We start from the raw sequence: 23307 nt of genomic DNA on the forward strand, positions 1-23307 counted from the left end.
GGACCAAACCCTAACTAAGTTAGCTTGCAAAACAGAAGAATATGAATGATCGTATGTAACACCCAGATAGTCTAAGGAGAGACAGGTACGTATAGGCAAGACTGGGAAGAGATGAGGTTTATGTGCTACAGGATTAATCTGAAAAATACGGGATTTGTTGGCATTTATTTTATAGTCAGAAATCGCAGCGAAGGTATTTAAGGAAGTTATTAGCTTCATGGCATCATTGGAGGGGTACATAAAATACAGATTAAGATCATCTGCAAAGGCAGTAAATCTAATATTCAAATTACAAATCCTCGGGATAGCATGGTAGGATTTCTGAACCACAAACAGGAGCAATACCTCTAAATACAAGTTAAACAATAAAGGAGACAGGGGACACCCCTGTCTAGTGCCATTGGTGATTTTTATCGGATTCGAGAATTTTCTGTTTATGTATAGGCGAGTATAAGAGCTGTTATACAGGACCTTAATTAGGTTAATAAATTCAGGAGGGAGGTCAAATTTCAAGAGAGTTAAAAACAAGAAGTCCCAATTCACCCTATCAAAAGCCTTACTCGCGTCTAGTATCAAGGCATACATAGGATTCCGGTCTTGTTTGGTTATTTTTATTATAGATTCTAATGTTAGGGTGTTGTCCCATGTATGCCTATTTCTCATAAAACCAGCTTGCTCTGGGGAGACCAAATCATTCATTACTCTTTTCAGTCTATTCGCCAATATAGAGGAAAGAATTTTGATATCAACATTCATGAGTGATATCGGTCTATAGTTATTGGGATTAGTAGTATCTGAAGCATTTTTAGGAATCAAAATAGTTTTCGAATAATTAATATATGGGTCCCTGATACCGTTGCTGGCAAAGGATTTAAATAAATCTAACAGAATAGGGGCTAAAGCTACTTTGAATGATTTGTAGAATTCAGACGGAAAACCGTCTGGGCCAGGGGCTTTCCCTAACTTCAACTTGTCAATAACTTCTAGAATTTCTTTTATAGTAATCTGAGCCGAAAGTAAGTCTTTTTGTGGCTTGGTAACTTTCGGGAAGGTGATCGCATCCAGGAACTTCCCCATCTCTTCCTTAGTGGTCATAAACTTACTATTAGCGTAAGTTTCAGAGTATATTAGGTAAAAAAGCTGAATGATGCTTTCATCTGATCTATAAGATTGATTATTGTACTGAAGGCAGGAAATTCTAGGAGATCTAGGAGTGTTAAGAATTATTCTCACCAAAGCCTTGGAGGGGGTTTGTATATATTCTGAGAATTTCGCTATATATCTAAATTCCCAAATAGACAGATTAGATTGGTGGTATTCAAATAGCTCTTTTTGTTTAGCTGTTAATTCCTTCTCCATATCCTCAGAGTAACTATCTATCAATTTCCTGTCTAGACATTCAATATCCATTTGTAAATCTGCTAGTCTTTTAGCACGTCTCTTTTTTAAGAAAACTCGCTTTTTTAATGAAAATACCCCTGAGTACAGCTTTGGTTGCTGCCCATCTGATGTCAAAGGAGATATTCTCATCCTGTTTAGCTCTAAAAAGGTCCTTGAAAGTCATTTTGATGTCATTATCTAGAGATTTATCCTTCAGGAGGTTACAGTTCAGTGACCAGGTAGGAATTGTATGTGTCATAATCTGAGTTAAGCTTATTTCTAAATCTATTCTTGAGTGGTCTGATAGGAAACAGGGCTCTAATGAAAACTTAATTCTCCTGTTCTTAAATTAACTTGAAATCAAGAAATAGTCAATATGAGACTATGACTGATGGCACTTAGAAAAGTAAGTAAAGTGGTTATGCTTGTAATCAGGAACAATAGTACTAAAGGCAATTGGGTCCAATAAATCAAAATCCTCAATCATGTCTGTCAAGTCCTTGCAAATCACCGAGTTCCCAGACCTACAGTTACCTAAGCAATCCACCTGGGGATTTATGACCACGTTCCAATCACCTCCAATTATTAGTCTGTGGCTTGGAAATTTAAGTAGAAGATTATAGATAGTCATAATAAATTCTGAATGTCCAGACCATGACCCATATATATTGAGAAATAATATTGGATTATCTAATGTCTGCATACAACAGGTAAAGTAACACCATCTGCCATCTTGATCATTCCCTTTCGAAATGATCTGTGCCTGGAAGGATTGCTTAACAATAATTGCCACCCCCTTGGAATTATTAACCGAACCAGAGGAAATAATATCCCTAACCCAAGTTTTCTTATTGTCATTAGCCCAATCAGTGTTTAATAAATGAGTCTCTTGCAAAAAACATACGTCACGATTGGCTTTAAGTAATAGATGCATTGCTAGTTTTTTTTTTATCTCTGTTATTGAGTCCCCTAACATTCCATGATGAAATATTCAATACACTGGTTATATTAAACATATTAGTATTAGATATGTTAGCCAAACATGGTGAGATCTAAACCTTCGTGAATATTTATATGAAGGTAAAGGGATAAAGATAAGTGAAGAACTAACATAAATACTAGTATACCATAAAATCAAGGCAGCAAATTGTAAGTTTATGGCACCTAAACCCCTCAATCCTACACCCGTGCTTACCCACATCGCAATAGCGATTGAGAGAATGCATAAGTGAGACATTTTAGTTAACTCTATAATAAAAAATCGTGTCAACATTTTAACCCTAATGAGTGTAATATAGCAAATACAGTATTTACAAAACTCATACATACTCATATCAGTCCAAGCTCAGACATCACAACCCTACTTAACATCCTAATAGCATCCAGTAAAACCATAAAATAATCACGTAGATGACTAACCAAGCTAGATATAAGATAATAACATACAAGATAGTACAGTAACATGTTACCTGTAAATAGGTTGTACCCAATGAAACTCAACTATATACATCAAATAAGACAAATAGAAAATGTACACTTACAAGGAAAATAAAATGACTCTTCGTGAAAATATTTTTTATGTCCAGACCATAACTACATAACTTGAAAGGTTCCACATGTTGCCAGTGGGTAATTATAAGTTCTTTATAGAGCAATCAAAGATCAGCACGCCACTTATAAATCGGACAGCGTTGAGTATAGCAAGCCCATACATTACCCGACTAGCCCGAACACTACAAATGTCCTTGTCATACTATGTATGAAAGAAGAAAAGTATTCATCACGATGAACTCAAGATGTGCTCGTCTGGTTTCCAGGCTTGAAAACCCCTCCGACAGCTTATAACAATCATTCATCACCGAAACCGGATACGCGAGACTTTCTTCCTCTTAAGTGTGCAGCAGATAGAACTGGCTGCGCGCCCCATTCAAAGGAGTCCTCTTGCTATAACCTCTAACATGAACAAGGTTCCAGGGGCTTACTAAAGCAACATTATCGGAAAATAATACAGACATATACTTTTAAATGCCACGCCAAGAAAAAGGTAAATGTATAACTGCTGGTGGGGAAAAGTAGACCAAAAAGATAGTTACAACCATGCATTAATAATGAGGCAACGCAAAATTAAGTGGAAGGATCTGAGCCAAAGTATTTAAGGAATACATCTTTAGCTTCAGTCGGGGATGTCATGGATAGCCTGGTTTCCTGATGCACGAAGGTCAGCGTTGAGGGGAACTTCATCTGAAATTTGAATTTCTTTTGAATGAGATCAGCGCAATAGGGAGCCAGTTTCCGACGCATTTCTCTTATTTCTAGGGGGAGGTCTTGAGTGATTATTAGCGATTGATTGTTCCAGGTAAATGTCTTGACTTTTTTGAAGGCTGTCAAAATAATCTGTACATCCTGAAAATTAAGCATTTTAATATAGACTGGTCTTGGCAATGAGGCCAGTTGCTGTCTCCGGAGTGCTCGGTGAGCTCTTTCTATAGTGTATTTGTGCGCAGGATTTGTTTCGTTGCATAGACTAGAAAATATTTGTGCTGCAACATCAATTAGTTGACCCGGTTCATATTTTTCGTTTAAGCCTCTAATGATCAAGTTATTTCTTCTGCTTCGCGCTTCCAGGTCTACGATCTTGGATTGCATGGAACTAATAGCCTTGTCTTTAAGTTGGAGAGATTCTTTAAGGGAGTGGATTTCAAATTCATTTGCTTTGGATCTCTCTTCAACCAGATCTAGCCTATCCACAATTTTATGTAATGATGTGTTAAAAGTGTTGAATTTGGCCGACAGTTCTTGAATGGCACTTTGTAAGGGTGCAAGCGCACTTTTTAGCTCGTCCATTGCCAAAGCGTTATCAGGTCTTTGTTTAGCCGGCTCTTTGGAGTGCTCCGGTACCGGTTTGGATGACCTCAGTCTTTTGGCTTCTTTTTCAGGGGAGGTAGTGATAGCTGACAATTTAGATTTTGTGATTTGAATATCCATACCTTCCGATTCTTTCGACATTCTGTTCATTGCACTTCAAGTTACGCTGATTCCAGGAGCTGTCACTAGGTATAGTGCTGGAGATCAGGCCTCTAATAGACACGTTCTGGAATGGTTGCGCACACCAAATAATACAAGGAGCACTTGTTAACGAACAAAAGGTAATAGCAACCTCAATTAAACTCAGAGAGGCCAGATATAAGTAGATTTAGCGATAGGTACGAGGTTAGCCAGTGATTACTCAAATTAAACAGTAAAACCAGAAGATAGATACTGGAGCCACAAGGAGAGGGTACCTATCAGATGCCCACCATCTTGGATCTCCCAACAGCCGATAGTTTTATTCGTCTGTGGTAACTTCCAGATTTGGAGAAAATTGATCAGGGAGTTCAACAATGCAGATCAGAACTTGACAAGTTTGAGCTTCATTCACTTTATTCTTGACAAAATGTATGACAATGGCTTGAACAAGATATAGTTATTTAGTGCAGCACTTGATTCATATGTATTTATTTATTTATAGGTTTATAAGTAAATACTAGGTAATCCATCTACAGACCATTTCAAGCAAAGCAAAAAAACTCTATTCAAAATATCCCTCTAGTCTCAAGGAGGACACAAGAGAATTTGAGGCTGTCAATCCAGTTATCTAGGTTTACCTTGAAGGTGACAAGGATGCTACGCTGCCTGACATGTGGAAGTTTGTGCCAGAGGAGACTGATATGCTGGGATATGAATCTATCATGCCAATGTGCCTTATCTATCTTCTGATGAAAGTTTAGTTATTTTAACTGCATATTTGATGAACCATTAGTTCTGCAAAGGAATGGGAGATGAAACAGGGCAGGATATTTCATGCTATGAAAAGCTAGACATAGATCTCCATGGAGGATTCTGTAAGAGACTGAGTATGGAGAAAGGGGTGCCAGTCTGTCCTGATAACTAAGATCTTTGAGGCCATTGAGCTTTTTAGTTATAAATCAGTGATGTCTCTCACGCTATGTGATATGTTCAGATAAATACATGCTAAAAGATGCATTATATTCAATAATGAGTCTGATAAGATATGAGTAAATGGGAATTAAGACTTCTTTGGATCTAGTGGAGATGCCTTTGTAAACTAGATGGGCCAGATAAAAGGCTGTCCGCACTGCTGTGGAAATGTGATGGCCAAATGATAAGGAATTATCAACAACAGTAGCCAAATCCCTTTCAACTTATTTATTTACTTAGCATTTGTTTACAAAGAAAGTCTGAAGAGGGTTATTTTTGTAAAGAATGTTTTTTGAGAGTAAAGATAATTCATTTATTTTTTTATGGTTTAGGAGCAGCTGGGAGTTGTCTAGCTAGCTTTCAATGGAGGAAAAAGATTCTTGAGTATGTTTTTGAAGTGTGAAAATGTTTTCTGAATGTAGATAAGCATTTAATCATCTGCATACAGGACTATGGTTGTGTGTTTGGTAGCTGTATGGAGATCATTGATGAATAGTTTGAAAGTAAAGGACTAAGTATGGATCCCTGGGGCACCGCTGCTACATGTAAAAATGAGGAAAAGTCATTTTACCATGTTTTGCCTGCTATCTGTCTGACAGGTAGCTATCAAGCCACTGATGTTGTGAATTTGCAGTACCTAGGGAGTAGAATTTACGTATAAGTTTTTGTGACAAACAATGTCAAAAGAGTTGGGTACTTTGAGAAAAAGTGTTGCAACCAGTTTGCTTGAGTTTCTGTTATGGTTAACTATGCTGACAAAGTTCAGTGGGGCAGAATTTATGCTGTGGTTGGGCCTAAATCTGTGCTTATTTCCTTCCATGGAGCTAAGAAAAAAAAACCTGTGTTTGCATGGGTTTATGCGAGTTTGCGCATCGTGCAGTGCCACTTAGCGAGGGTTAAACTATTCCCGGCACCATAAAGTCTGCTCTTCAGTTTTTCCCTTAGAACTAGGCAGATTCTTAGTTTTAGCACTTGAATTTTCTTCTTCCTACTCAGCACTGGTTCAGAACTTGTTGTAAGCACCAAATAAGCTACAAATTAGTACAGCACTCAACCTTCCTCATTACCTAGAGGATAACTGTTTTTGTACTTATTTTCCTCATTTGCTTAGAAGAAAACAACTCTTGTACTTACTTTCCTCATCTGTCTAGAGATAAATAGTGTTTATCCAGGCATGTCCAAGGGACAGCTCCCGGTGTTCCCGCCTGTCTACCTGATGAATCTGGGCATCTTGGGGCAATGTAGCAGTTGCCTCATGTACACAGACAACCCTCTTCTCCTACCACCCAACACAACAACCTGCGAGAGATGCACTTATCTAGCCAAACTGGAGGCAAAGCTCTCTCCAACCAAGACTGAACTTGACAGTCAAGAGGAGAAGGTAAACACTTGCACCACATCACACTCATCACATAGTCCCACTAAACCTGCACCACCAAAATCCAAACATAGAAACACAAAAACATTCACAGAGACTCTCAATAATAATGTGTTCAAGCAACAGAGACCTCCAAAGCAGAAACGCAAGCAACCTCCACCCCCCAACACAACCCAAATGACACACAGATTCAGTGTGCCACTCAGCCATAGCCCATAAGGCAAAATAACGTACCCAACACATTAGTCATAGGTGACTTTATAGTCAGGCACACTGATGTTCCACTCACCATGCTAAATAAGGATAAGGTTACTCTGGCAATCTCTCACACAGGCAATGCGTAGATATCACAATGAAGGCGAACTGAAGCAATGCAAAAGTCCTTACAGATGAAATAGCTTCAACAAAAATACTCCGTGCTGTTCACACCATTTATTTCAAGTATAACCTAGGTTTCGTCCGCGACCCGGACTTCATCAGATAACATAAAATGCAAAATGCTCACATCTTATATACCATACATTAATCAGCACATCAATTATTCAATCAATCAATTTAATCCTTAAAGATTCCTCCGTTTAAAAACACATAAACTTTATATATAATGTGTATAAAACTTATATATAATAAATAAATTCCATATATGAACTATGCTTACCATTAAAAGTGTCTTAACCACTCTAAAAAATGTATGTAAACAATCCTATGGCACGATCTAAATGCATAATGTTGTGCCACATGTAAATTCAAATATATTCCTACATATGTCTAGCATTGAAAATACAAAATACATTAACCAAAATATAATATATAGAATAACATATACTCAATATAATATAATATAACATATCCAATACATATATGTATATATATATATATATATATGAATACTATGTATAAAAATCCTGTATGGCAAATGTAAATGAACTACTTACATTAAATATACTAACCCTACTATCAAATATATAAGCAATATAAATATAAATTCATAAATGTTATACACAATATATAAATAGTTAAAACAACAATTATAAAATCTGTTTAAAAACTAGTTATTAAAAAACATTAATGTTATGTGTTAAAACCCCTCACAATATGTGCACATTCACAAAATATTATATATATAAATGTTGTAACTTATAAACACCTACCCTAATGTTACATGTATCTATATATACATTTATCTACCTTTGATATGTTTTAATCTAAGTATGGGTTTTATACTACAACACTCATTAATACCAGGCCAATTATATGCATTCAACTTAATCTGTATTTTTAATTCTTCTGCATCCAAATCATAGGTAGTGATCCTACCTTGTTGATCCTTAATAATTTGAGATGCACCAAAAAATCTAAAGTGATGATTGCTATTCTGTGTAACATGTCTTGCCAACACGTTGGTGCACTTAGATTTTTTTAATATCACTCAAGTGTTCCCTAATTCTGTCTCTCATATGTCTGCTGGTCTTACCGACATAAAACGCTTCACGTAACTGACATAAAGCTATATACACCACATTAGTTGAGTAACAATTAAAATGACATCCTATTTTAATATTGCAATGATTAACCATAACATTCTTACCCGTAGTATAAATATATGGGCACATAGAGCACCTACCACACTTAAAATTACCCAATTTTCTATTGATAACTCCTTCATTATTATAAGTAGCCATCTCAAATAATTTTTTGAATGATACATCCTTTTTAAAAATATATGTAATGTTACCCTGAAATATTTTTCCAAAACTATTATCCATGTCCATTATTTGCCAATTTTTATCAATTATTTTCTTAATAATATAAGTAATATCATTATATGTTGTTATGTAAAAAGGAATGGAACTTAAATCAAAATTTCTATTTGAATGTCGCCCACCTGTCACATTGTCTTCAGACATAAAACCACTAATTATAGCTTTATAAACACCTGTGTCCCTCTTAATCTTAACTTCATTTAACACATTTTTACACAACTCATCTGGATAACCACGATTAATAAACAGGGACATCATGAAATTTAATTCATCATAAAATTCATATATATTGCTCACCATTCTTGCTGCCCTGACCATCTGGCCTTTAACTATGGCCTTTTTCTGATGGTCAGGGTGCCAACTTGCATAATGCAAGTATGAATTTGAAAAGGTTGACTTTCTAAATATATTAGACTCCAATTTCCCACTATTCCTATCAACTATAAGTCTAACATCTAAACATGTAATAGTATCTCTGTTCATCTCATGTGTAAACGACAAAAACCAAATACTACTATTAATATACTCAATAAAAACCTCTAATTCAATTTGCTCCCCTTCCCAAATGAAGAACAAATCATCTAAAAATCTTGAATAAAATTTTACATGAGTAAAGAATTCGGTTTTAAACAAATAATTTTGTTCCCAGAAAGTCATGATAAAATTAGCAAACATGGGGGCACATGCTGCCCCCATGGCCACACCGTTCACCTGTCTATAATAATTCCCTTCGTAAAATATATAATTATGTCTTAAAACTATATCCATAAGTCTGATTAACATATTAATTTGATCCTGGTCATACAAATTAGTTTCAAATAACTGTTCTTCCAACCATTCCAACCCTGTTTCATGCGGTATCACCGTGAACAGATTATTAACATCCATTGTGACAAATATATGATTATGATTAAATGTAAATGAACTTAATTTTCCTAAGAAGTCCCACGAATCCTTCAATACATGGGTGAACTTAGCCATTCCCATCTTAAAATGATGGTCTAAATACTGACTAATGAAATGCGTCTTATTTCTCTTTCCATCCACTATGGGTCTAACCTGTAAATTTTCTAGACCTTTGTGTATTTTAGGTATTCCGAATATACCGCTCACAACAGGGCATTCATTACTTAAAAATTCCCGTTCCATTTCTGTCAGTTCACCCTGGTATAACATGTCATCAAGTGCCATGTCTATTCTCTTATTTGCGATATTAATTTCATTTAAACTAACCTCCTCATAGGAGTCACCAACCAGCATCGAGGTCATATATGTAATGTAGTCATTCTTATCCACCACAACGACCCCACTACCCTTGTCGGGCTTCATAATTCTTATATTTTTGTTACTCAAAATCTTATTTAAAGTATCCTGTTCTTGAATAGTCAAATTAGTATTCAAAGGTTTTTTATTAACCAGTTTTTAAACAGATTTTAAAATTGTTGTTTTAAATATTTATATATTGTGTATAACATTTATGAATTCATATTTATATTGCTTATATATTTGATATTAGGGTTGGTCAGTATATTTAATGTAAGTAGTTTATTTAGATTTGCATTACAGGTTTTTCATACATAGTATTCATATATATATATACATATATATGTAATGGATTTATTATATTATATTATGTATATGCCATTCTATATATTATATTTTGGTTAATATATTATGTATTTTCAATGTTAGATATATGTAGGAATTTATTTGAATTTACATGTGGTACAATATCATGCATTTAGGTCGTGCCATAGGATTGTTTACATTGTTTAGAGTGGTTAAGACACTTTTAATGGGATTTATAGTTCATATATGGAATTTATTTATTATATATAAGTTTTATATAGAAAAAGGCCATAGTTAAAGGCCAGATGGTCAGGGCAGCAAGAATGGTGAGCAATATATATGAATTTTATGATGAATTAAATTTCATGATGTCCCTGTTTATTAATCGTGGTTATCCAGATGAGTTGTGTAAAAATGTGTTAAATGAAGTTAAGATTAAGAGGGACACAGGTGTTTATAAAGCTATAATTAGTGGTTTTATGTCTGAAGACAATGTGACAGGTGGGTGACATTCAAATAGAAATTTTGATTTAAGTTCCATTCCTTTTTACATAACAACATATAATGATATTACTTATATTATTAAGAAAATAATTGATAAAATTGGCAAATAATGGACATGGATAATAGTTTTGGAAAAATATTTCAGGGTAACATTACATATATTTTTAAAAAGGATGTATCATTCAAAAAATTATTTGAGATGGCTACTTATAATAATGAAGGAGTTATCAATAGAAAATTGGGTAATTTTAAATGTGGTAGGTGCTCTATGTGCCCATATATTTATACTACGGGTAAGAATGTTATGGTTAATCATTGCAATATTAAAATAGGATGTCATTTTAATTGTTACTCAACTAATGTGGTGTATATAGCTTTATGTCAGTTATGTGAAGCGTTTTATGTCGGTAAGACCAGCAGACATATGAGAGACAGAATTAGGGAACACTTGAGTGATATTAAAAAATCTAAGTGCACCAACGCGTTGGCAAGACATGTTACACAGAATAGCAATCATCACTTTAGATTTTTTGGTGCATCTCAAATTATTAAGGATCAACAAGGTAGGATCACTACCTATGATTTGGATGCAGAAGAATTAAAAATACAGATTAAGTTGAATGCATATAATTGGCCTGGTATTAATGAGTGTTGTAGTATAAAACCCATACTTAGTTTAAAACATATAAAAGGTAGATAAATGTATACATAGATACATGTAACATTAGGGTAGGTGTTCATAAGTTACAACATTTATATATTCATTAATATTTTGTGAATGTGCACATATTGTCAGTGGTTTTAACATATAATATCAATGTTTTTTATTAACCAGTTTTTAAACAGATTTTAAAATTGTTGTTTTAAATATTTATATATTGTGTATAACATTTATGAATTCATATTTATATTGCTTATATATTTGATATTAGGGTTGGTCAGTATATTTAATGTAAGTAGTTTATTTAGATTTGCATTACAGGTTTTTCATACATAGTATTCATATATATATACACATATATATGTAATGGATTTATTATATTATATTATGTATATGCCATTCTATATATTATATTTTGGTTAATATATTATGTATTTTCAATGTTAGATATATGTAGGAATTTATTTGAATTTACATGTGGTACAATATCATGCATTTAGGTCGTGCCATAGGATTGTTTACATTGTTTAGAGTGGTTAAGACACTTTTAATGGGATTTATAGTTCATATATGGAATTTATTTATTATATATAAGTTTTATATAGAAAAAGGCCATAGTTAAAGGCCAGATGGTCAGGGCAGCAAGAATGGTGAGCAATATATATGAATTTTATGATGAATTAAATTTCATGATGTCCCTGTTTATTAATCGTGGTTATCCAGATGAGTTGTGTAAAAATGTGTTAAATGAAGTTAAGATTAAGAGGGACACAGGTGTTTATAAAGCTATAATTAGTGGTTTTATGTCTGAAGACAATGTGACAGGTGGGCGACATTCAAATAGAAATTTTGATTTAAGTTCCATTCCTTTTTACATAACAACATATAATGATATTACTTATATTATTAAGAAAATAATTGATAAAAATTGGCAAATAATGGACATGGATAATAGTTTTGGAAAAATATTTCAGGGTAACATTACATATATTTTAAAAATGCATGTATCATTCAAAAAATTATTTGAGATGGCTACTTATAATAATGAAGGAGTTATCAATAGAAAATTGGGTAATTTTAAATGTGGTAGGTGCTCTATGTGCCCATATATTTATACTACGGGTAAGAATGTTATGGTTAATCATTGCAATATTAAAATAGGATGTCATTTTAATTGTTACTCAACTAATGTGGTGTATATAGCTTTATGTCAGTTATGTGAAGCGTTTTATGTCGGTAAGACCAGCAGACATATGAGAGACAGAATTAGGGAACACTTGAGTGATATTAAAAAATCTAAGTGCACCAACGCGTTGGCAAGACATGTTACACAGAATAGCAATCATCACTTTAGATTTTTTGGTGCATCTCAAATTATTAAGGATCAACAAGGTAGGATCACTACCTATGATTTGGATGCAGAAGAATTAAAAATACAGATTAAGTTGAATGCATATAATTGGCCTGGTATTAATGAGTGTTGTAGTATAAAACCCATACTTAGATTAAAACATATCAAAGGTAGATAAATGTATACATAGATACATGTAACATTAGGGTAGGTGTTCATAAGTTACAACATTTATATATTCATTAATATTTTGTGAATGTGCACATATTGTCAGTGGTTTTAACATATAATATCAATGTTTTTTATTAACCAGTTTTTAAACAGATTTTAAAATTGTTGTTTTAAATATTTATATAATGTGTATAACATTTATGAATTCATATTTATATTGCTTATATATTTGATATTAGGGTTGGTCAGTATATTTAATGTAAGTAGTTTATTTAGATTTGCATTACAGGTTTTTCATACATAGTATTCATATATATATATACATATATATGTAATGGATATATTATATTATATTATGTATATGCCATTCTATATATTATATTTTGGTTAATATATTATGTATTTTCAATGTTAGATATATGTAGGAATTTATTTGAATTTACATGTGGTACAATATCATGCATTTAGGTCGTGCCATAGGATTGTTTACATTGTTTAGAGTGGTTAAGACACTTTTAATGGGATTTATAGTTCATATATGGAATTTATTTATTATATATAAGTTTTATATACACATTATATATAAAGTTTATGTGTTTTTAAATGGAGGGTCCTTTAAGGATTAAATTGATTGATTGAATAATTGATGTGCTGATTAATGTATGGTATATAAGATGTGTGTATTTTGTATTTTATGTTATCTGATGAAGTCCGGGTCGCGGACGAAACCTAGGTTATACTTGAAATAAACGGTGTGAACAGCACGGAGTATTTTTGTTGAAGCTATTTCATCTGTAAGGACTTTGCATTGCTCCAGTTCGTTTTTATTGTGATATCTACGCATTGCCTGTGTGAGAGATTGCCAGATTCCACTACTTCGGTAGTGCACGCCCTGCCTCCATCGGAGATTTTGTTGGGTTTTTGTATTTGTTATATTAAAAGGATAAGGTTACTGTCAGCTGCTTGTCGGGTGCCAGGATCCGCCACATAACCCACACACTCAGGTCACTCCACAAGTACAAATATGACTCTGTCATTGTCCATGTTGGTGTGAATGACCTGATATATACCTCCCTGGACTACATGAAAAGAGACATGGAAGAGCTCTCCGATCTTGTAGTCCAGGTAAGTATGACCCTAGCCCTGAGTAGCATCCTGCCATCACCCAGAATGATACCGCAGTACAATGACAAAATGATTGACTTCAGCAATTGGCTAAGCTTATGGTTTCATTCTAAGGGGATCCAGTATCTGTCTGCCTGGGACGATATGACCAACAGGCCACGATGTTTTGCCAGAGATGGCCTGCCCCTGTCGCCCCTGGGATTCTTGACACTGGCCAAGGCTCTTGCTGCCGCTATAGTGCCTTTTTTAGGCAAGGTTCAAATGATAAATTCACCACCGTAACAGATACAGGCAAGCAAAAACTGAGCATAATGCTACTCAATGCTAGAAGTCTAAACCTCAAAATGCACTCACTCACTCAAGGCACTCCTTAAAATGGAGAACATTGATATCTGTGCAGTGACTGAGACCTGATTCAAGGCTCCAGAGAGCACCTCTGCATTACCAGGCTATAACTCATACCACATCTTTTGGCCATCTAACCTGGACCGGAACACCAATGGCGGAGGTGTGTCCATATTCATTAAGGATATCCACACCTCCAGGCTAGTTGCCCAACATAATGCATACGAGATTAGCCAAGTGGAACTAACTCTGGGCAAAACTGCAATCCAAATTGTAGCTTGTTACAGATCCCCCACCATGCCCCAGGATTGCCACTCCTCTTTTCTTGATATACTGGAAAATATTAGGGTTCGACCAAACACCTTTATAATGGGCGATTTCAACTAACCCAACATTAACTGGGAAAACTACTCATGTACCAACTCCTTCATTCAATGCTTTCTATAATTCATAAACTCCAATGCCCTTGATCAACTTATCCACACTCCTACCAGGGGCAACAATATCCTAGACCTAGTTATTACCAACATCAGTGACCGGTGTTCCACACCTGAAGACAACTCCTTGTTGGTCAGATCTGACCATAAACTAATCACCATAGCTATCGACATCTCGCCCCTACCACCCATTAAGGAAACCACTGTAAAAAATTTCTCCAAAGCCAACTTCATGCTTCTCAAGACAGAAGTGGCGAAAGTCACGACACCCATGCAGATGGACAACACATATGACTGCTGAATCCCACACAAATGCACTCTATAAGCACTTACATGAGTGCACAGATCATGCTATCCCTAACAGAACCAAGATGCTATTCTCCAAAAAAAGGAAGTCAATCTGGTGGTCCCCTGCAATAAACAAACTCTACAACAGAAGGAAGAAACTGTTGCAAAAGAGAGTAAAATCCCATGAGTGGAGGAGCTCCCTGGTCAGCCTCATTAAGAAGCTGAGATCACTCATAAAATCCTCTAAAGCTAGCTATGAAAACAAGATTGCCACTGATTCTAAGGACAACCTGAAAGCATTCTATAACTATGTCAAGAATCTCAATGGCAACACCCAGCTCTGCTCTGAGTTACAGCACAATGGCACGAAAATTACAGAACCAACTGATATTGCCAATATCCCGGCTGATAGGTTCAGTGCTAACTTTACCCCCCCACCCCCACCCCCTAAAGGGCCCATATCTATACCGGAAGAATGCAGAGTCCCTGTAATCACAATTACGCAGGTAAAAAGTGCACTCTCTAAAGCCAAGAACACAGCATCTATGGGACCGGACAACATCCCAGGCTGCATTTTACATGAACTTCAGAATGAACTGGCTCCCCATTTAAGCACCATGTTCAGTCATAAGCTCACATCAGTCTTTGTGCCCACTGACTGGCGCACAGCAACAGTTATTCCACTCCACAAAGAGGGAGCCACCACGGACCCCAGGAACTATTTCCCTATTCGCCTGATGAGCCTGGTCTGCAAGACCATGGAACGTACCATCATAGAACTCATAAACAAAGATATTGGTAACCTCTAAACTCTGGATCCCACCCAGTTCAGGTTTGTGAAAGGCAGATCATGCCTTCTGAACCTGATCAACTTCTTTGAAACAGTCACCAAAGCCGTAGACGAGGGTAAGGTGGTTCACACAGCCTATCTTGATCTCGCCAAGGCTTTCAACACTATCCCCCATTCTGGAATTATAGATAAACTCACTAAACTGGGTATAAATCCCTATGTCACAAGATGGGTTGCTAACTGGCTCACTGACAGAACCCACACTGTAAAAGCTGCAAACTCCAAACTGGACTTCAAACCAGTGACAAGTGGAGTACCACAGGGTTCAGTCCTGGGTCCTCTCCTGTTTGGTATCTACTTCTCTGAAGTACAGGCTAACACAGAAGGTCTCTGGCTAACAAAATTCACAGATGACTGCAAATTAGGTGCCATAGTCAAGTCCCCAAATGACGTGGACATCTTACAGAAGGGCCTCACTGAGACAGATACCTGGTGTCAGAGCCATAGTCTCAGGCTCAATGCCAAAAAGTGCATTGTCATCCCCTTTGGTAAAAATTCTGTACCCATGAACTACCACATAGGCATCAGTCTATTTAATGCCGAATGCGTGATAAGAGACCTTGGGACTCAGGTGGACAGTAGTCTCGCCTTTGATAATCACATCACCACAGTAGTCAGGAAATCCTTCTACATGGCACACCTCATTATGAAAGGGTTCTCCTCCAGAAAAAAAGAGGTCATTGTTCCCCTCTACTCAGCTCTCATTAGACCCATTATAGAGTACAACACCCCTTTTGGTATGTACCTTACAAGACATCTGCAACAGCTGGAAAGGCCGCAGAAGTACCTCACAAAGAGGTTTACTGGACTCAAACAGATGCTCTACGCTGACCATCTCAAAAAACTCCAGCTTTACTCCGTAGCATATCGCCTACTCCGAGGTGATCTCTGCCTAACATACAAAGCTATGTCAAACTCTGAGCTGTTGGACATGCTACTCCCCAAAGAAATCCCAATCCCTCCGAGCTACACGATCTAGGGACCTAAACCTTGTCACCACAATAAACAGAACATGCTGGAGGGATAGATTCCTGTCCCAGAGACTTCCCATACTCTGGAACAAGCTACCCATCTATGTCAAGCAGAGTTCATCATTAGCACTCTTCAAGAAAAATCTTGATGAGTGGATGGGAAATAGGAAATTCACCCCGGGGATCACTTCTGTGGCACTGCTCGACAGGGGCACAGGAAAATAACTTTCTTGGGTGACAAAAGTTAGGGAATCTTGTTGGCTAGGCTTACATAGGCCCTTGGACCATGAACCTATAAGAAAATTTGCACTGCAACTTCCAGTGGGCGGGGTCCAAACTTTTGATAAAATCAAATTATGCCCTTTCAAACAAATATTCATATCTTTGGAACCATAGTGGAGAAAGAAGTATGAATGCTAAACTTTTCAGCACAAACCTTATAGTGATAGTGTTCTTTAGGTCTTTGGTCTCAAAGTAGATTTTATAAGCTGCAGTCATACCTCTCAACCATACAGAATTCCTCAGAATTTACCTATTGTGAGTGCAAAATAATGGGGTGCCACAAATCCCTGAGTAGCCCTTTCAAATTCCAATTTTTTTTTTCTTTATTTACAATTTTTAGTTACCATTGACATCCTCATGCATCACCAGCGTATCTGGAACATCATCAACATGCAGGGGCATGCGTGGTGAAGTCAGTGTCGTTATGCCTGTGCATCTTTAATTTAATCAACCTTCCCACAAGGTTTTGGAGCATGTTCTAAATTTTCAGGGGGAATCGAGTCAGATGATGTTCAGTCGTCTGCTTTTCAAGAACTGCACAGTGGTAAAAGAGAGAAATTGCAAATGAATGAGACAGAGAGAGAGAGAGAGAAAATTAATTGAAGGAGACGAAGAGAGGATGTTGGAGACTTTTTTTAACCTACACATTTTTTTCTTTACAAAAAGAATCAACAATTATGCAAAATGAGGTCTTTGCATTTGAACCAGTAACTGCTTTCAAGTGCTGGATTTTCTTTTACTGAAAGACACGATTTTATTTTTTTAAATAAACACTGGACGCACTTACTCTGATGACAGAAATGACTACATATTTCCTGGAAAAGTATTATGATGTATGGATTTACAGGATTTATTTCCTGAAAAGGATTAACTTATTTTGACATCTTAGTACATTTTAATAAAATGGTGTGTGCACATATCCCATTGCATATGTTTTTATAAAGTTAACAAAAGAATCATTGTGCATCTGAATTAATGCACAGCTTATGTTTTTGTTGTATAATTTCGACTTTAATTGTAAACATAAAACTGTTAATTTTCCCTGATAGTTGCTCAACAGAAGTTGAAAGCAAGAAATGTCTCTTGAACTTACCACAGAAGAATAACAGGTGCAGCTACTTTACTAATTTAAAGCTGTTGAAAAATATGATTGTAGTTCTAGGAATAAACACTCACTTTTCTGGTATATGGGTAGGGGTGGGGTTATCACTTAAGGAAAAGTAATAGAAAAGTTTTGATAACTGGTTGGCCGTAAACGTTTAATTTTTATTAACATGATAGAGGAAATGTCAGTTAAAGGTGTTTCTTTTTTGGCACAATTATATGATGGTAGTCTCAAATTGCTTATTTATGGTGCTTATTAATGAATTTTATTTTAGCAAGGCAGAATATCTGTATGTGTTGAAAGTAACAAGCGTCATTTTTTTTGCCCAGCCTCCTGAAACTTTGCCTTATCAAAGCTTCCACTTGCAATACCAGAGGAATAACTTCCTCATGTAATATGATTATCATCTTCTTGAAGAATCATTAATTTATAAGTCACATAACCTAGTATTTGTCCCAGGTGTGTATACATCCCATGCAGCCCAAACATTAGTGCCATGTTAAGAGAACCCACTCTGTGTAGAGGGTGGTCGGTCTCTTTTGCTTTTCTCTGCATGAGCCCGCATCTTTGAAAAGAATCACTGCATATTCGCATTACACTTCAGTCACATCAGCAACTTTTGCTGCAGCTGACATGGAAAAGGTCCCAAGCACTAATTTCTTTTTCTGTCTCACTTACTTTTCCGGTTCTGTTGCCTTCATCCCCTTTACGTTAGCCATCACCAGTTTGTTGTAGTAATGCTATATTCTGCAGAAAATAAGTCCAATGAGTGCAGATAACGAGTGTGAACTATAAAGAGTTACATCTTTTTGAAAGCTTAGCCACTGAAACTGAACACTTGCCATTCTTTTTCTTAGATTTTCTGCCTTTTCAATTTGCCCAGTCCTTTTATCTAGGCAGGTACCTTCTCACCCAGAGAGGGGAACTACACGTACTGCTCAGTCTCAAAACTCTCACACTTGTGATATTACTGAAAAGTTTAGTTTCAGTTGTATGCTTCACTCCCTCTTACTACTATGATTTTATCTCATAATCTATTGTTTCTTGGTGTTGTATAATATATATATCTTTTGACGCACAATAAAGTATTTCTGGTCAGTCCTTCTAATCACATCTAGGCAAGTATACAGACATTATTTATCCTAGCTTCTGGTCTGTGTTGTAGTAATCATTAGCGTGTTGCATAATTAGGGCATTAACATGCCTTGTAATGTTTACTGATGTTCCTGGGCTGGATTTTCAACGTCTGCTAAAGTAATTGTTTAAGGTATTGAGTATTATTTATTAGACACTATTACAAGCTGACAGTTTTAGTGTTACTGGATAATAAGAAGAAAAGAAAAAAAGTTTGCAGTTTGGGAATACTGTATTCCTTCTTAGCAGTGCAGTGTATGCCATCTTTCAAAGAAGCAGTAATGTAACACCTTTTCTTTTGAAATCATTATTTAGTTTGCTTTTGACATGGGTATATCAGCTGTTTTATATGCTGATGTTTAATATGTATTGTGTAGTATTTCCAACTCTGAGATGTCATTCAGCTGTGTTATAAATTACGTCATTAAAGTAGTCTTAAGCTTGACAATAACTGTTTGTAAAGTGCTGAACACTTGAACCAAGAATGCTTCCACTAAGTGACCTGAAGATAATGCATTTTCTGGTGCAACTCCATGCAGATTTACTTAAGGGATCCAGATCAGTAACTCACATAGTCTGAATAAGGCACCTTATTCAAATTAAAATAATAAAAGTGAGTCTAGCACAGAGATGTCTAAATCAGATCAATGCTAAAAGGCAATTCAGTTATCATCATATATCTGATTGGTGTTGAATTGTTCTTAATATTTCTATAAAAAGTGTTTTAAAATGATCATATAACTGGTGCTGTAGTGGCATTAGGTCAGCCAGCATAAGTCTTCTTTTCCCTAGTGTGTTAATGCCCCTTGTCTATTATTGTATAGTGTAATTTTAGGGCGTACAACTTTAAAACATGTTTAACATTCCAGTTTGTATACTTATACAATGTATTTGTATCCACTTATTATTTGTGACAGTGCTGGTCTATCCATTCCTTCACATTCCTAACTGTTTTATCCATGCAAAAATTATGGGCAATCCTCACATACAACATAATATATAACATGTAGTATGGCAGTCATAATAACACATGCGCGTGCGCGCACACACACACACACACACACACACACACACACACACACACACACACACACACACACACACACACACACACACACACACACACACCATATCTCTCAACTTCTTCAATTTGCATTTGAATGATGGCATCCCACAATTCCATTGGAGTGGGGTGGAGTTACATAACTATGTATGCAAATTTCATGTTAATCAGCATCCAGATTTTTGGCCAGTTCTACATACTTTTCATGGGCCTTTGTCCAGATTTTTGATGTTTCTAGGTTGAAGGTATGGTCGCAGTAAACACAATACCTATTAACCTTATATTACTTTGCAAGCAATTTGCATTGTCTCATCAACCAGTCAAGTTACACAGATACTGTCAGCAAATTTTGTTCATCCAGCTGAAAGCTTTCATACGTGGCTAAGCAGTTTTGTCTATGCCACTTAATTACTGAGATATTGAAATAAATATGAAAATTATAACACTATAAATAAATGTTATATGAACAGCAATTAATATCGTTTTATCTGCACTTGACAGCGGACAAGTATTATTACAGTTGCGTTGTCCACCATGTAACCTTTAAGATGAAATCTTTCAATAACTTGTAAGCAGCATGGTTTTGGAATTCTTACTGTAAATCATACCTCTCAACCTGGAAACATCAAAAATCTGGACAAGGCCCATGAAAAATAGGTACAAATCTGTACACTGTTTAACATCAAATTTGCATACATAATTGTGTAACCCCACCCACGCCAATGGAATTGTGGGATATCAACTTTCAAATGCAAACTGAAGAACAGACAACCAAAATATGGCACCAGACTCCCCTTGCAGCCATTCCAATGTCCCATTACCTGGCTATTTCGCCTCATTTACCATAAACACTAATGTGTGCATACTGCTTTACTTCTACAATGATTATTTGGATTTTTACATTTTATAGCACAATGTACAAACACTGATAGACATGTGATAAACAAAGCAATACTGTCTCACAATGAAAATAGACTTAGCATTAAAACTTCTCCTCCCTTGAAACTCACAGTTATTGAAACAGCCTTGAAACCCACACCACATCCAAAGAAAATGCGTCTGACCAGTGGTGGATAAAGATTACCTTTGGGCTGTTTTCAAATCATAGACCCCTTGCACACAAAATAAGAAACATACATGTGTTCTTTGATATACCTTCCTGACTTTATTAAATCACATTCCTTGTATAAAACAGCACACTTGTTAGACTTAGTTAAAGCACATTTTAAATTTATTGTTTGAACATTTTTCCAGTAGGCAATGAAACAAAATGCATGAACCAATAATGACAAAACTGCCCAATTCAGAACATTTCCATCATAAAATCCACACACAATATGTATGTGTGTGTGTGTGTGTGTGTGTGTGTGTGTGTGTGTGTGTGTGTGTGTGTGTGTGTGTGTGTGTGTGTGTGTGTGTATATATGTATATATATATACATATATATATATATATATATATATACATATATATATATATATATATATATATATATATATATATATATATATAGAATGACAGTAGTATCGCCTCACAGCAAGAGGTTCTCCAGTTCAATTCTCGGTTGGGGTGCCTTCTGTACGGAGTCTGCATGTCCTCCCTGTGGTCACGTGGGTTTCCTCCGGGTGCTCCAGTTTCCTCCCACATCCCAAAGACATGCAGTAGGTGGATTGGACACTCTAAATTGGCCCTAGGTGTGAGTGTGTGTGTGTGTGTGTGTGTGTGTCTTCTGTGGAAGGTTGGGCACCGGGCTGGCAACTCAACACTGTAAAACTCCACTGCCAATCATGAGTGGAAAGATGATCCACTGTGGTGACCCCTAACCAGGAAAAGCCGAAAGAAGAAGAAGAAGAATGACAGTAGTGTACACCATAGGCATCTTGCACAGCTTCTCACACTTATTTTTAATTTCAGTTTTTTTTTGGGGGGGGGGGGTAAAAGGCCAAAAACCAGGGACACATTTTAAACATTGCTTGTATAATTTTGGAAAGTTGCTAGAATAACATGTTATGTTACCACCATGCATTTCACTGCCAGTGCCAAGTCTTGAACCCAGGACCTTGTGGACTCCAATTAGAGCAACATACCACCATGCCAAATTGGCAGTTTCCTGAAAGATAGAAAGACTGAAACTTAAATGGCTATCATTTAGTGAATTCAGATCTCACTTCTCATCCATAGCTCTCAACCTCTTAGCACACAAAACAAACTAGACAAAGACAATAATGTGGGAATACAGAATTCACTTCTCACTTCCCACCATAGCTCTCAATGTCTTAGTACAAAAAACCTGGACAAAGCCAATAGTGGGAGAATACAGCCCCAAAATAGGGACAAGTTTCAAATACTGATCTTATAAACTTAGAAAATTGCTAGAATAAAAGGTTTTGTGTTATCATTTATTTTTTTGCCTGTCATTTAATGCCTGTCATTATTTAGTGAATTCACTCCTTCAGTGATTTGCTACAATAATCCTGAAAACCACAGTTTTTATGAGGAACAGAACAAAAATATGAGGCATAAATTCACAAGTGGTGGTGACCAGGACTTTAGGCTCTTTTTACCTGTACCCAAGATACAGGGTTTGAGCCTGACTGAATACATCTCTAGCCACCAGGTGTATTCACCTGGGGCATTTACACACACAACGTCTCCATTCTCCACAGCTTTGCAGTTGGTAATATCTGATCACCAAAACATGGTCTCTTCCAGCAGCTAGTATTCCTGCTCACAACGCAGCCATCATAAAATAAATGTTTCCTACATACACACACAACCAAATAAGATACCTGAAACAATCTCCAGTCTCTTCCAGCAGCTAGTATTCCTGCTAATCTCCAGTCTCTTCCAGCCGCTAGTATTCCTGTTCGCAACGCAGCCAGCATAAAATAAATGCTTCACAGACACACACACACACAGACACACACACACACACACACACACACACACACA

Source organism: Protopterus annectens, chromosome 8.part1 (assembly GCF_019279795.1).
Source record: "Protopterus annectens isolate FY-2018-M chromosome 8.part1, PAN1.0, whole genome shotgun sequence".
Lineage (NCBI taxonomy): Eukaryota > Metazoa > Chordata > Ceratodontiformes > Protopteridae > Protopterus > Protopterus annectens.